This window comes from Monodelphis domestica, chromosome 1 (genome assembly GCF_027887165.1).
Source record: "Monodelphis domestica isolate mMonDom1 chromosome 1, mMonDom1.pri, whole genome shotgun sequence".
Lineage (NCBI taxonomy): Eukaryota > Metazoa > Chordata > Mammalia > Didelphimorphia > Didelphidae > Monodelphis > Monodelphis domestica.
The window spans coordinates 67,261,314-67,273,959 of NC_077227.1; the positions used below are offsets into that span (position 1 = coordinate 67,261,314).

The 12,646-nt window shown below is 36.0% G+C and overlaps 1 long non-coding RNA gene across 1 annotated transcript; it reads right to left on the reverse strand.

Annotated features, from left to right (window-relative positions):
* Positions 1–8,084: 8,084 nt before the first annotated feature.
* Positions 8,085–10,454, reverse strand: LOC103102564 (uncharacterized). The gene is made up of 3 exons (XR_460198.3): positions 10,320–10,454; positions 9,410–9,615; positions 8,085–8,309 (listed from the first exon to the last, which is right to left on the reverse strand). It is a non-coding gene; the product is annotated as an uncharacterized LOC103102564 (long non-coding RNA).
* Between the last annotated feature and the right edge of the window lie 2,192 nt (positions 10,455–12,646).

Below are 12,646 nucleotides of genomic sequence, written 5' to 3' on the forward strand. Positions count from 1 at the left end.
TTATCATTCCTTTTGTCCTTCCCAGAGGCAGAGAGGATCCCTTATTAGATAGCTACCCTAGTGCCTAGTCCAGTGCCCCACACATGAATCCAATCAACATTTATTACAAGAAATTGAGATTTGACTTCTTTTAAAGTCAATTCTTTTTGAGTCCCGTGTCGCTGAAACATAGCATTTCCCACTTACCATCCACAGGTCCCGTCACTGTGTTTTTTCAACTGATTAGGAGGTTTGCCACTCTCCCAGAACAAAGTGATTACCTCTCCCCCACAGCATGAAAAACACTGTGCAAGCAGCTTGCTGATGCTCCGCTTCCCTTCAGACCGGGTGAATTTGAAAGCAGCAGGAGGAGCAGGCAGAGCCTAGAAGCGTCTCCGTGATTTTCAGCTGACTGTCTAAGTAGCCCAATTGCAAAATAGAATCGCTTCCTTTTAAATTTTCCCAATTTGGCAGTTTCAAAGGATGTCTGAAAAATATTGCACCTTCTGAAAAGCTGGCAGAGTCAATTGGCCATTTTGTACTGCTTTTACTACTAGGGAGAAAATATCCTCTTTGCTTCTGGGAAAGTGTTTGCCGGCTGTGTTACAGGTGTGCCTGAGGAGCTCCGGACGCTGAATGCCATTTCCCTCTTCTGGAGTATTTTCTTCTCGGGGCTTGCGAAGTTAGATTTGGGACCTTGCCACATCTTAGGGAAGCTGTCCGCTGGCACAGCTGTTGACTGTCTGAGAAATATGGCTCTCACCCCTGGCACCGGCTTTCATTCTCCCAAGAACAAAAGCACTCCGAAGCAATGCAATTAGAGCGGTAATGCTCCGCTATCCATGCACAGGCATAGTTAGGCTTCTTAAATGATTCTGACAACACAGAGGGAAAACATCTGGGTGTGCCGGAGACCCTTCAGAAGGAGGCATTTTAGTTTTCGTTAAAGTATAATAAAGAGGTAAAAGGGGGGAATCAGAAATGAGAAGCATTCCTCTCAGATGCAGGAAGCCAAGTTGTGTTGAATCTAGGCTGGCAGGGCTGTTTCTTTTATTTGGAGATAGCCTTCACTTTTTGGCTTGACTCCACACCTTCTCAGGTGCCTTCTAGGGTTTGTATCGTGAACGACTGTTTAACAGGAAGGCAGAAGTGGTCCAGAAAGGATTGGAGATGGAGTGAGGAAGAGCTGGCTTTGAAACCCCGCCCCCTTGGATGTTCCCTAGCTGGCTGACCATTGGGCCGTATCCCAAATCAAAGGAGTCTTTAGATTTAGCATCCAGGACCTTGGGTTCAAAGATCGCTTTCCCTGTTTAGCTCCCTAGGAGACAAGCTATTTAAATCTCCAGACTTCATTTTCCTCATGGGATTACACTAAATGGCATATGAGGACCTTTCTAGTTTTAACTTGGTTATAAAGATAATCATATTGCTGATGAAATCATTTAACCTAAGACTCAGTTACCTCTGTTATGAATGGACAAAAATAATAGCATGTAGTTTAAAAGGTTGTTGAGAGAATCCAATGAGATAATGCATGTAAAATGTTTTGCAAACCATAAAGTGCTATATAAATGCCAACTCTTATTATTCTTTTTATTATTTAAAGACCCCACCACCACTTCTGGAAGTGGCCCAACATTTATGACAATTGCATATTCATTACCAGCTATGATTTTTTCCAGATTGTAAACTCCTTAAGGGCAAAAGACTTTGAAATATGTATATTTCTATCTTCTTAGGCAGCTAGCAGAGGGCGCTGCACTTAAAAACACAGCAATAAATCCTCATTAAGTGGGATTTCATTCACAGAGAGGCTGCTGAACTAGTCAACTTTTACCAGTTTTACACAGGTTTCTCATCTGCCTCTTCAATGTATTTCTATTGGAAGGAAAAAGATGTATTTTTGTATGTATATATCTTTGTATGTATGTACACATGCGTACATATACATATGCACATACATATAAAACTACATATACATAGAACTTTATAATATATGAAAATATATATGCATGTACATGCACACATAAAATTATATGCATGCATATATAACACACATAAAGTTATATATGTCTCCATATACATATATAAAATTATATGCATATACATATAAATTATATAAACAAATACATATAAATCATAATATGTCATCTACACATATAAAATTATATATTATGCTCATATAAATATATATACATATATGAAATTATTCCCATATACATGCACATATATGCATTCATACATTTAACTTTGAAATGTAATTTTTCTATTCCTGTTCTGATCATTGTCATTTGTTTATTCTCACATGGACTTTATTCATAGTTCTACAAATCACATTTACTTTTTTGTCATTCTTTCTTCCTGTAATTCAGGAAATGTCATTCTGTTCTCTTCTGATATTTGAATACAGCATGCATTGGCTCCCAAGCAGAGGCCCCACTGGGCCTCACACAGATTTCCTGAGTTTCAGGCTGCAGATGGATTAATGCCAATGGAAGATATTTCCTATTTTTTGCTTGTGTCACAAACATCTGAAATCAAAAAGACTGAGTTCAGATCTGGCCTTGGACATGCCAGGTGACCCTGGTGGTGAGATTTCTAAATAATATAAGTTACATAAACTTTGTTTGCCTCAGTTTCCCCAACTGTAAAACGAGGATCATTGTCTCCTACTTCCCAAGATAGTTGGGTCAAACAAACAAAAAACTATAAACAATTTAGCACAATGCATAGCAGAGAGTAGGTACTATATGAATGCTAGATATTATTTTATTATGGCATAAATAGCTTTATTAATAGGTTTGCTATACATATCAAATATATGTATGTCTGTATATATGCATGTATTGAATGTATTGAAGATGTATGTATACATCTTTTGGTGCATTAGATGGCTGGAGGCAGACTTGCATGATATCTCCCAAATCCCCTCCCCTCCCCGAAACACTTTAAAACAAAGCTTCTCACTGAATTTTGGTGAAATAAAGCAATTTTCCAAACTAGGAGAGTTTGGAGATTCATTAGGAGAAGATTTATCTCCCTGGGGTGTGAGGGAAGCTCAGGCCTGAGCAGATGCCAAGCCAGGGCAGGAGCCTCCCACAGCTCAAAGGCCTCCATCCAGAGAAAGACAGCAGCAAGGGCAGGCCCTGGTCAATGTCAGCAGGGAAACCTCAACTGGATCCTGGCTTATAGCAGGGCCCTGGCCTCAGTGCAGACTACCAGCAAGGCCCAGACCCAGGGCAAGCCAGCTGTGAGACCCCCTGCTGTGTGAGCCATAGTGAGGCCTCCTACAGTGTGTGAGTGAGCAGTGAGACTCCCTGCTGTGTAAGTGAGCAAAGCTCTGACAGAAGCAGGGCTTCCACCATATATGAGCTAACAGGAAGGCCCTATCCAAGAGCAAGCCATCATTGGGGGCTACCCGGTACCAGCTGGAAGGGAGCACAGGACAAGCCAGGAGTGAGGACCCCCAACTGGTGCAAACTAACAATGAGGTCCCTCATTGTGGAAGCAAGCAGTGAAGGTCCCCATTGTATAAGCCTCAGTGAGCCCTCGCTACCCCCCCCCCCAACACACACTAGTACAAATAAGCAGGTAGAGCTTGAAGCTCATGCAAGCCAGAAACAAAATCCCAGACTCCATAAGAAGCAGCTTAGGCTGGTACTTTTTCCAACTAAGAGAAAGGATCCCACTATAATATAGTAAAATGTTACATAATAAATTGGGGAAAGAAGTTAAAAAAAAGAAAAAAGAAATATAGAACCTAACAACCTAGGTATTGAACTAATCAAGCAAAATTCTAGCTTTATAGGAAAAAAAATTGCTTAATTTGATTAAGAAAAGGAAAGAAGAAAATCAAATGACCAATATCAAAGCTGAAAAAGATGAATTCACCATCAATGAAGAGGAAATGGAGTTATTGTAACCAATTATATGTTAGTAACTTTAATAACCTAAGTGAAATGGATGAATATTTACCAAAATATAAACTGCTCAGATTTACAGAAGAAGAGACAGATTACTTACACCATTCTATTTTATTTTATTATTTTGTTTATAATTTTATTATTATTTTTTAACAATACTGTGTATTGGTTCTAAGGCAGAAGAGTGGTAAGGGCTAGGGAATGGGGGTTAAGTGACTTGCCCAGGGTCACATAGCTGGGAAGTGTCTGAGGTCAGATTTGAACTTAGTACCTTCCATCTCTAGGCCTGACTCTCAATCCACTGAGCTACCCAGCTGCCTTCACACCATTCTATTTTAGAAAATGAACAAACCATCAGTGAAGTCTCCAAGAAAAAAAATCTCTAGGGACAGAAGCATTCACAAATGAAACCTACCAAGCATTTGAAGAACAAAATCTCAATCATCTGTAGACTATTTAGAAAAATAGACAAAGGAGCCTAACAAAATTTCTTTCATTACACAAATATGGATGGCTTTGATACCTAAATTAGGAAGAGAAAAATAGAGAAAGAAAACTAAAGACCAATCTGGTTAATAAATATTGATGGCAAAAAATTAGATAAAATACTAGTAAGCCTATTACATCAATATATCACAAAGATCATTCACTATGATCAGGTGGTATTTATGCCAGGAATGCAAAGCTGGTTTGGTATTAGCAAAAGTATTAGTTTAATAACCATATCAATGACAAAATTAACAGATTTCATATGATAATCTCAATAGATGCAGACAAAACTTTTGAGAAAATACTACACCCATTCCTTTTTTACTGAATATGTTAATGTTTTAAATATTACAAACACAAAATACAATACAAAACAAAGTGACTAGGGATAGGAAGTTCATTAAAATTATAAGTACTATGTATCTAAAACCATCTATAAGGGGGCAGAGCTAGAAAAAAATAAAATTCAGATGGAAGAATAAAATGTTAAGAATATCAAAGGGAATCAATGGAGAAAATATCAAGAAAGGTAGTGTAGAAGTGCTAGATCTCAAACTGCAATTAAAACAATAGTCATCAAAACAATCTGCAACTGGCTAAAAAATAATGTGGTGGATCAATAGAACAGATAATTAGGAATAGATAACCATAGTAATTTAGTGTTTAATATATGTAAAGATCGAAGCTTTTGGGGACAAGAACTCACTATTTGACAAAAACAATTAGGAAAATTGGAAAATGGTATGGCAAAGACTAGAGATAGACTAGCATCTCATATAGCATAATAAGATAAGGTCAATATGGGTACATGATTTACACATAAAGAGTGATACGATAAGAAAATTAGGAGAATATGAAATAACCTACCCATCAGATCTATTGACGAGTTATGAATTTATGACCAGACAAGAGATAGAAAACATGATAGGATATAAAATGGAAATTTTTGATTATATTAAATTTTAAAAAGTTTTGTACAAACAAAATCAATACAAACAAGATTAGAAGAAAATCAGAAAGCTGGCAAAAAGGAAATATCTTTTATAGAGGTCTCAATTCTCAAATAGAGAACTAAGTCAAATTTATTTTAAAAAATAGCCCTTCCCAATAGATAAATGTGCAACAGATATGAGCAGGCAGTTTTCAGATAAAGAATCCAAAGCCTGCTCTAGTCATATGAAAAAAAATGCTCTAAAGTACTCTTATTAGAGAAATGTAAATTAAAAGAATTATTAGGTCTCATGTCACACATTTCAGATTGGCCAAAATGACAGGAAAGGAAAAAGATGATTGTTGGAAGGGGTTGATAAAATTGGCACACAAATGCACCATTTGTGGAATTGTGATCTGATTCATCCATTCAGGAGAGCAATTTGGAACCATACCCAAAGGGGCTATAAAACTATAAATCTGTGCATACCCTTTGATCCAGCAATATCACTACTAGGTCTGCATTCCTAAGAGATGAAAAGGAAAAAGATCTATTTGTACAAAAATGTTTATTGCAGCTTTTTTTTTTTTTGTAATGGCAAAGGATTGGAAATTACAAGATTGTCCATCATTGGTGAATGGCTGAACAAATTATGGTACATGGCTATGATGAAATACTATTGTGCTATAAGAAATGACAAGCAGAATGATTTTAGAAAAAATATGGAAAGACTTACATGAACTGAAGCAAAGTGAAGTGAGCAGAACTAGAAGAAATTTATACATGGTAATAGCAGTATTCTTTGATGAAGAAATGTAAAAGACTTAATTACTCTCACCAACGTAGTAATCTAAAACAATCCCAGAGATTCGTGAAAAATGACATCAGCCATTAGAGAAAAAACTGATTGAGTATGAATGGAGTCTGAAACACACTATATCTTCCTTTTTTCCTTCCCTCCTTCCTTCTTTCCCTCCTTTCCTCTTTCTTTCCTTCCATCTATCCGTGCTTCCCTCCTTTCTTTTTCTTTCTTTTTTTTTCTTTTTGAGATCTTTTCCAAAAAATATTAATAGAGAAAAATGGTTTACATGATAGCTCATGTAAAATCTATGCCATAATGTTTTAACTTCTCAGGCAGTGGGGAGAAATGAGAGACAATTTGGAATTCAAAAATTAAAAAAAAAAGAGTGTTAAAATTGTTTTTTCATGTAACTAGGGAAAACTGTTTTTTAAACATATGTGTATAATCTTTTTTAGCCAAAGATTATCTGTTTTCCTTGGCTTTCATGTTTCCAATATCTGATTTCTGAAGTAATATGTTTAAATAATGGATATAGATGTATATTTCATATAAATTTGTGTCTGTATGTTTATATATACATATATACTCATATACGTGTATTTAATACAAAACATCCTATATTGCATGTACACACATGTGTATGTGATATAGATGTATATGTATACATGTCTATACATTTACATATGTGTATGGGATAGCTAGGTAGAACAATGGATAGAGTGCCAAACCTGGAGTTAGGAAGTCCAAAATTCAAATTTAGTTTTAGACACTTACTAGCTGTGTGATCTTGTCACTTAAACCTATTTGCCTCATTTGCCTCATCTGTAAAATGATCTGGAGAAGGAAATGGAAAACCACTCGAAGACCTTTGCGAAGAAAACCTCAAATTGGATCACAGAATAGAACACAAGTGAACAGCAAATATGCTCATGTCTACACACACACACACACACACACACACATTCACGCACACACTCACACATATACATAGTTGTCCTATTTTCAGAAAAGCAATAGTTTTCTAAGGCAGCTTTTGTCCTTCCAGAAGCTGTGAGGACACTTTCTCCTTGCTTATGATGCAGAGACTATGAGGTAGTATAATACATTGTGCACAGTGTGCTGGGCTTAAAGTCCTGAAGACAAGTACTTGACTTTGCCATCAGATATTAGCTGTGTGGCAAACCACTTAACCTCTCTTTGCCTCAGTTTCTTTAAATGTTAACTGGGAATAATAATGGCACTTTTTCAAAATTATTGGATCAATTGAAAAAATAATATATGACTGTCACAAATTAAGCACATTATTTATCATCATCATCATTATTATATGACATAAGATGATCATTGACTTCATCTAAGTCAGAGCAATGAATAATCATGTAGCCTTGCCCTTCACAGCACCTCAGTTACCAAAGTTCTCAAAAGTTTACTTTTCTCCTCAAAACATGAGCTTGATGACTAGGTTTTTTTTTTAAGCCTTTCTTTTAAAATTAGGCTATTCTGCTCACGTGCTACTCCCAGTGTTTGGGAATGCTGTCTGCACCATGTAATAACAAGTAATGAGATGTATCAATGTGGTGTATCATTCTCTCTACCTCGTGGCAGGCCAGAGGAGCAAAATGTCGTAAGAGATAAAAAGCCTGAACAGAACTAACTGTTTTTAGTCCCATTATTGAAACTTATTACTTAAATACACAGGCATTGGAACCGTGAAAGCCAAGGGTAGAGCAGATAACATTTGGCTGAGGACTACATCAGGTGCAATAAGGCAATTGACACATTTGATTTACTTTGGACAAAAAGAAGAGAGGCTTAGGGAGAGGATCACCCTTTTTTATTACCTTTCTCTTTTGACAGGTGAAATTGCCTTTCACCTCTGCTAGACATCAATGAATATTCATCATTTGGGGTCAGATATGACAAGAGAGGGAATGGACTGAAACATTCAAAAGCCAAGACCTTGACACATATACACAACCTTTTTACTTCTGTTTACTCCTCTGAATGACAACTATTGGGGGTGCAAATGATCAATAGCCACAGATAATCTTCCTCTTCTTAAAAAAGAAAAAAAAAATATTTACATGATCCTCAGCCACATTAATAGGGTTATTTTTTTCCTGGGAAAGTTACTTTTTTTTTTCCTGGACAAATCACATAATCCTATTTGCATCAGTTTCCTCATCTGTAAAATAAGGTAGAGAAGGAAATGGTAAACTACTTCAATATCTTAGCAAAAAAAAATGGAGTCACAAATAATTAGAAATGATTGAAGACCAATTGTATTTTCTTTTTTAGCAAATTGACCTTCCTAACAATTCCTAATAATTGATCTTCCAACATGTATCCTTTTATCCAAACCACTCTATTTAGCTTTAAAACTTTTTTTAAACAGTTCAGATCTAATTACATTACTTCCTTATTCAATCATCTCCAGTGACTTCTTCCTATTACAACTAGGATCAAACATAAAATCTTCTATTTGGCTTTTAAAACCCCCATATCCTGACCCGTTCCCACTTTTCCAGAGGGTATTTTTGGTCTTTTAAAAAAAATATCTTAATATCCTCTGAGGAGTCTATAATCCAGTGATCATGGGCTCCTTTATTATTCCTTGCACTGGGCAATTTATCTCCTGACACTAAATGTTTTCATTGGTTGCCCCTCATGTCTGGAGCTCTTTCCTTCCTCATCTTCATCTTCAAGCTTCCCTATTCTGTTTTTATCCAAGTCTCAATTAAAACTCAATCTTCTTTAATGACCCTTTTCCAGTCTTCCTTATTCTTAGTGCCTTCCTTGTGAGACTATCCCTAATTTATCTTGGATGTGACTTCTTTGTGCATGGTTGTTGCATCTTCGCCTCTCTTATTACAATGAATTCCTTGAAATCAAGGACATTTTTGTCTTTCTTTATTCTCTGCACTTAGCATGGTCCCTGCCATCTACAAGGTGACTCCTTTCTTTTCCAAGCAACAATGATGGGCTGAGTAAAAAACCTCTTTTCCCCAAATCCCAGACTTTCAAAGGTTCCCAGACTCTTAAAGCTATCTCTTTTTAAAACTTAAAAGGTCAGATTGTCTAGATTAATCTTCTTCACTTATAATGAAGGAACAAGTGCTAAGGCATGTACAAGTCACATGTTGGCCTCAAAGGGAAAGGATTTCCTTATACCATTTTCTCTTTTGTGACACCATCAGCTAAGGGAATCAAACTAGGATCAGAGAGATCCCCTAAGAGAGCCAAACTCTTTCTCATATAACACATCACCTCTATATGAAGAATTACCTGACTGATTGAAGGGATCATTCATTCTTGGAAAGGCATAAAGGTGACCCATCAATTTCAGCATCTTGTAGTTGAACCATAAACATCAAATCAACAAGCATTTGTTAGAGTGCTACTAGAAGTAATTTCATTCAGTTTGTATGGGAAAGGTGAATTCCCATGAAGATGAAATGGCCCTAAGGCCATGTCAGGTTTCTAGAAGGTTTCTGAAAAGTGCAATTTGAAAAAAAAAATCATGATATGAATTCCCTCAGACACTTTCTTTCTAAATGTAAGAGTTTTATTATCTTCTACCTGCAATTACAAATCCATCCTCTATTCCCAGTAATAGCACCCCAGAATGCCAGTCAAAAGCCCCCTTAATTTGTCTAACTGCAGCCTTCTAAATTTATATGTGTATTTCCAGAAATAAAGTGACCAGTGATGCATATATCATCCCAGGAGGGAACACATCTTAGCTGTATAAAAGGGATGCTTAGGTTTTTGGTTTTATTCATTCTCACTCTTTGGAGATGCAGAATTTTGGTCACAACACTCCTTGACCTATTGTGTCTAAAAATATTCTACAATGAATCCTAAATTCTTTTCCTGGTTCACACCTGAAAATTCAGAATTCATTATCTTATGAATTTGGTTTGGATTATTGTTCTTGCCTTACACTGAAGCTCATTTCCTATTTGTCTGCCAAGTCACATAGCCTCTTGAGATCTTCCTACATTTAAACTCCATTAACTTGGCATTTCACTATCTGTACAAGCTTTGAGCCATGGGCAAATCTGATGATATCACCAACCATTCCCTTTTCCAGATCATTTATAAAAATGTTAAGTAAGCCTGGTCCCAGCACTAATCCCAGAGGGATTCATAATATATTCTCATGATAGGTGTCCAGAATCACCTTGGTACAGACCTAATGATGAAGAGGTGTGTCTAGCTTGATAGTGCCTTAAAATGAGGACATTATTGCAGCAGACAAACTGTCATTTATCAGTCATGCTTTGTCTAAGTATATTTGTACCTTATCCTTACTAACTGGAAGCTTAGCTGCCCATGAAAACTTGAGAATAGACTGACTATGCTCATGGCAATCCCCTCTTATTATGATTTCACCTATTGTGTGCTGGCATTCCACCCACCCTATCCCACCCACTGGTAAACAGTTTTACCAGTCCATCACTCTACCTTGTTCTCTCCATGATCTCCGACAGTATATCTTGACTTCTTTAGACTATCCTTTGGGTCATAGCTTGTACCACACTTTCTCCAACTCTTCTCCTCCTCTTTTTCCTCCCTTCCCACATTCTTTCAATCATTTTAAATCACCAGAAAACTCTGGACCCTCTCCAAGAGAAGTTTGAGTGTCAGTCAGAATAAAGTAGTTTGGAAGAACTGATGGCATGAAGCAAAATATTATTTTGACAATCAATTACTACATATTCGTTGAGTATATACTCTAACCCCATTCATGGGCAGAAAAATGAGTCAGAAAAATACTTTAACCACATGGTCCTTAGTTTCCACACGTGTTATATGAAGGAGTTGGATGAGAAGTATTTTAAGTCCTTTATGGATTTGGATTTATGAGGCTAACAATTGAGGTCGGAACAAAATTGATCTTTTTCCATATATTTCCTTTCCTAAGTCAAACACACACACACACAATTGATTCATCAAATGGTTATATTTTCAGTGTGAATTTAAAATATAACATATTAAAGTATGTTTTTCTTTTTGTTTTTATAACATAGTCATTTCTGGAAATATCTCATTTTTGGCCTATATTCACCAACTGAAATTAAATCTTTCCATGTAACATAGAAAAAAATGAAGCACAAATATCTGATACCTGTCTCTTAATATATTCTACATTCTATGCTATTAGTCTCCTACCTCTCTTCTGAGATGAGAGAAGTATTCTACATTCTCTGTTCTCTGGGAGCATTACCGGTTTTTCAGCTATTTATAGTTGCTTCCCTGTAATGATATTTTAAATTGATGTTAGTGCAGTCATTAAACATAAATAATTTAATTTTGTTTCTGTTTACTTCATTTTGCATCTATTCATACAAATCTTTCCATGTTTTTCTGGATTTATCACTTTCCTAATTTCTTATTATACAACATCATTCCATTTCATTTCATATACCACATTGTATTTAGCATTCCCTCATTTTTTTTTTGCTAGCAACTTTGTTACCCATTCTGTGCTGCATAATGAAGTGGTGCTAGTAATTTTAATATATTTGCCCTTGCTTTCTGTCTTTAACCTCTTTGAAGTATATTTTCAAAAGTTAAAGTGCTGGATATTCTTTATTTTAAATTTTCTACCATGAATAATTTGAGGAATAAATTGCTCTACCACCAGTCTATTAGGAAGTTTTGACATAAGGGAGTTTTTTGTCACCAAAGCCACTCTTACACAACTTGTTCTCATTACTTTGCCTGGACATAGATCTGATAAAAGGTAATCAATTCAAGTAAATGCATAATCTTGGTTCTATTTTTAAATGTAAGATCTATGGTTAAGTCTGGTAAATATGGACTGAATAAGTAAGAAAACACTCCATGGAGTAGGAGGTTTTGAGTTGGGCTAAGAGTGATCAGTGCAATTTAGATGATGTTTAGACCTAAAATGTATCTTATCTAATAACAGACCCTCATTTTACATATGGGCAAGCCAAGGCAAAGAAAGATTCTATAACTACCTGAAGGTTACTGATGTTATTAATGGCAAAGATAGCAGTCATACATCTAAATCAAATGCTCAGTCTATTTCCACTTGCTGTTTCTCTAAGTGAAGATCTTCCTATGTCTTCATATTCAGAATTTTTCCTTCTTATTGCTGATTCCTAGTTCTGTGCCTTCTGACTGAAGCTCTTCATGCATACATAAGAGATCTCTCTACTGTGAATTTCTTCATCTAGAAAGGGAAAGAGGGGAAAGGAGAGAATTCTAGTTAAAAAGGGAAAAATTGTCATTGTGAGAACAAAAGGTAGAATTTTATGGATGTCTGTGAATGACTAGTTCAGAGAGATCTGATCCAAGGTAATAATATTTTATGAAAGGAGGTTAGATCAAAGAAGGAACCTGGAAGGTTAAATCAGAGGGGAAGGAGATTTAACAAGGTGAGCATTGATGAGTGAGAACAAGAGATTAGATTAAAAATAGAGAGGTGAGTAGAAGCGAGGGCCACTCATTGGTTAAAAAATAAATAAAAGAAAGGAAAAAAGGACATGA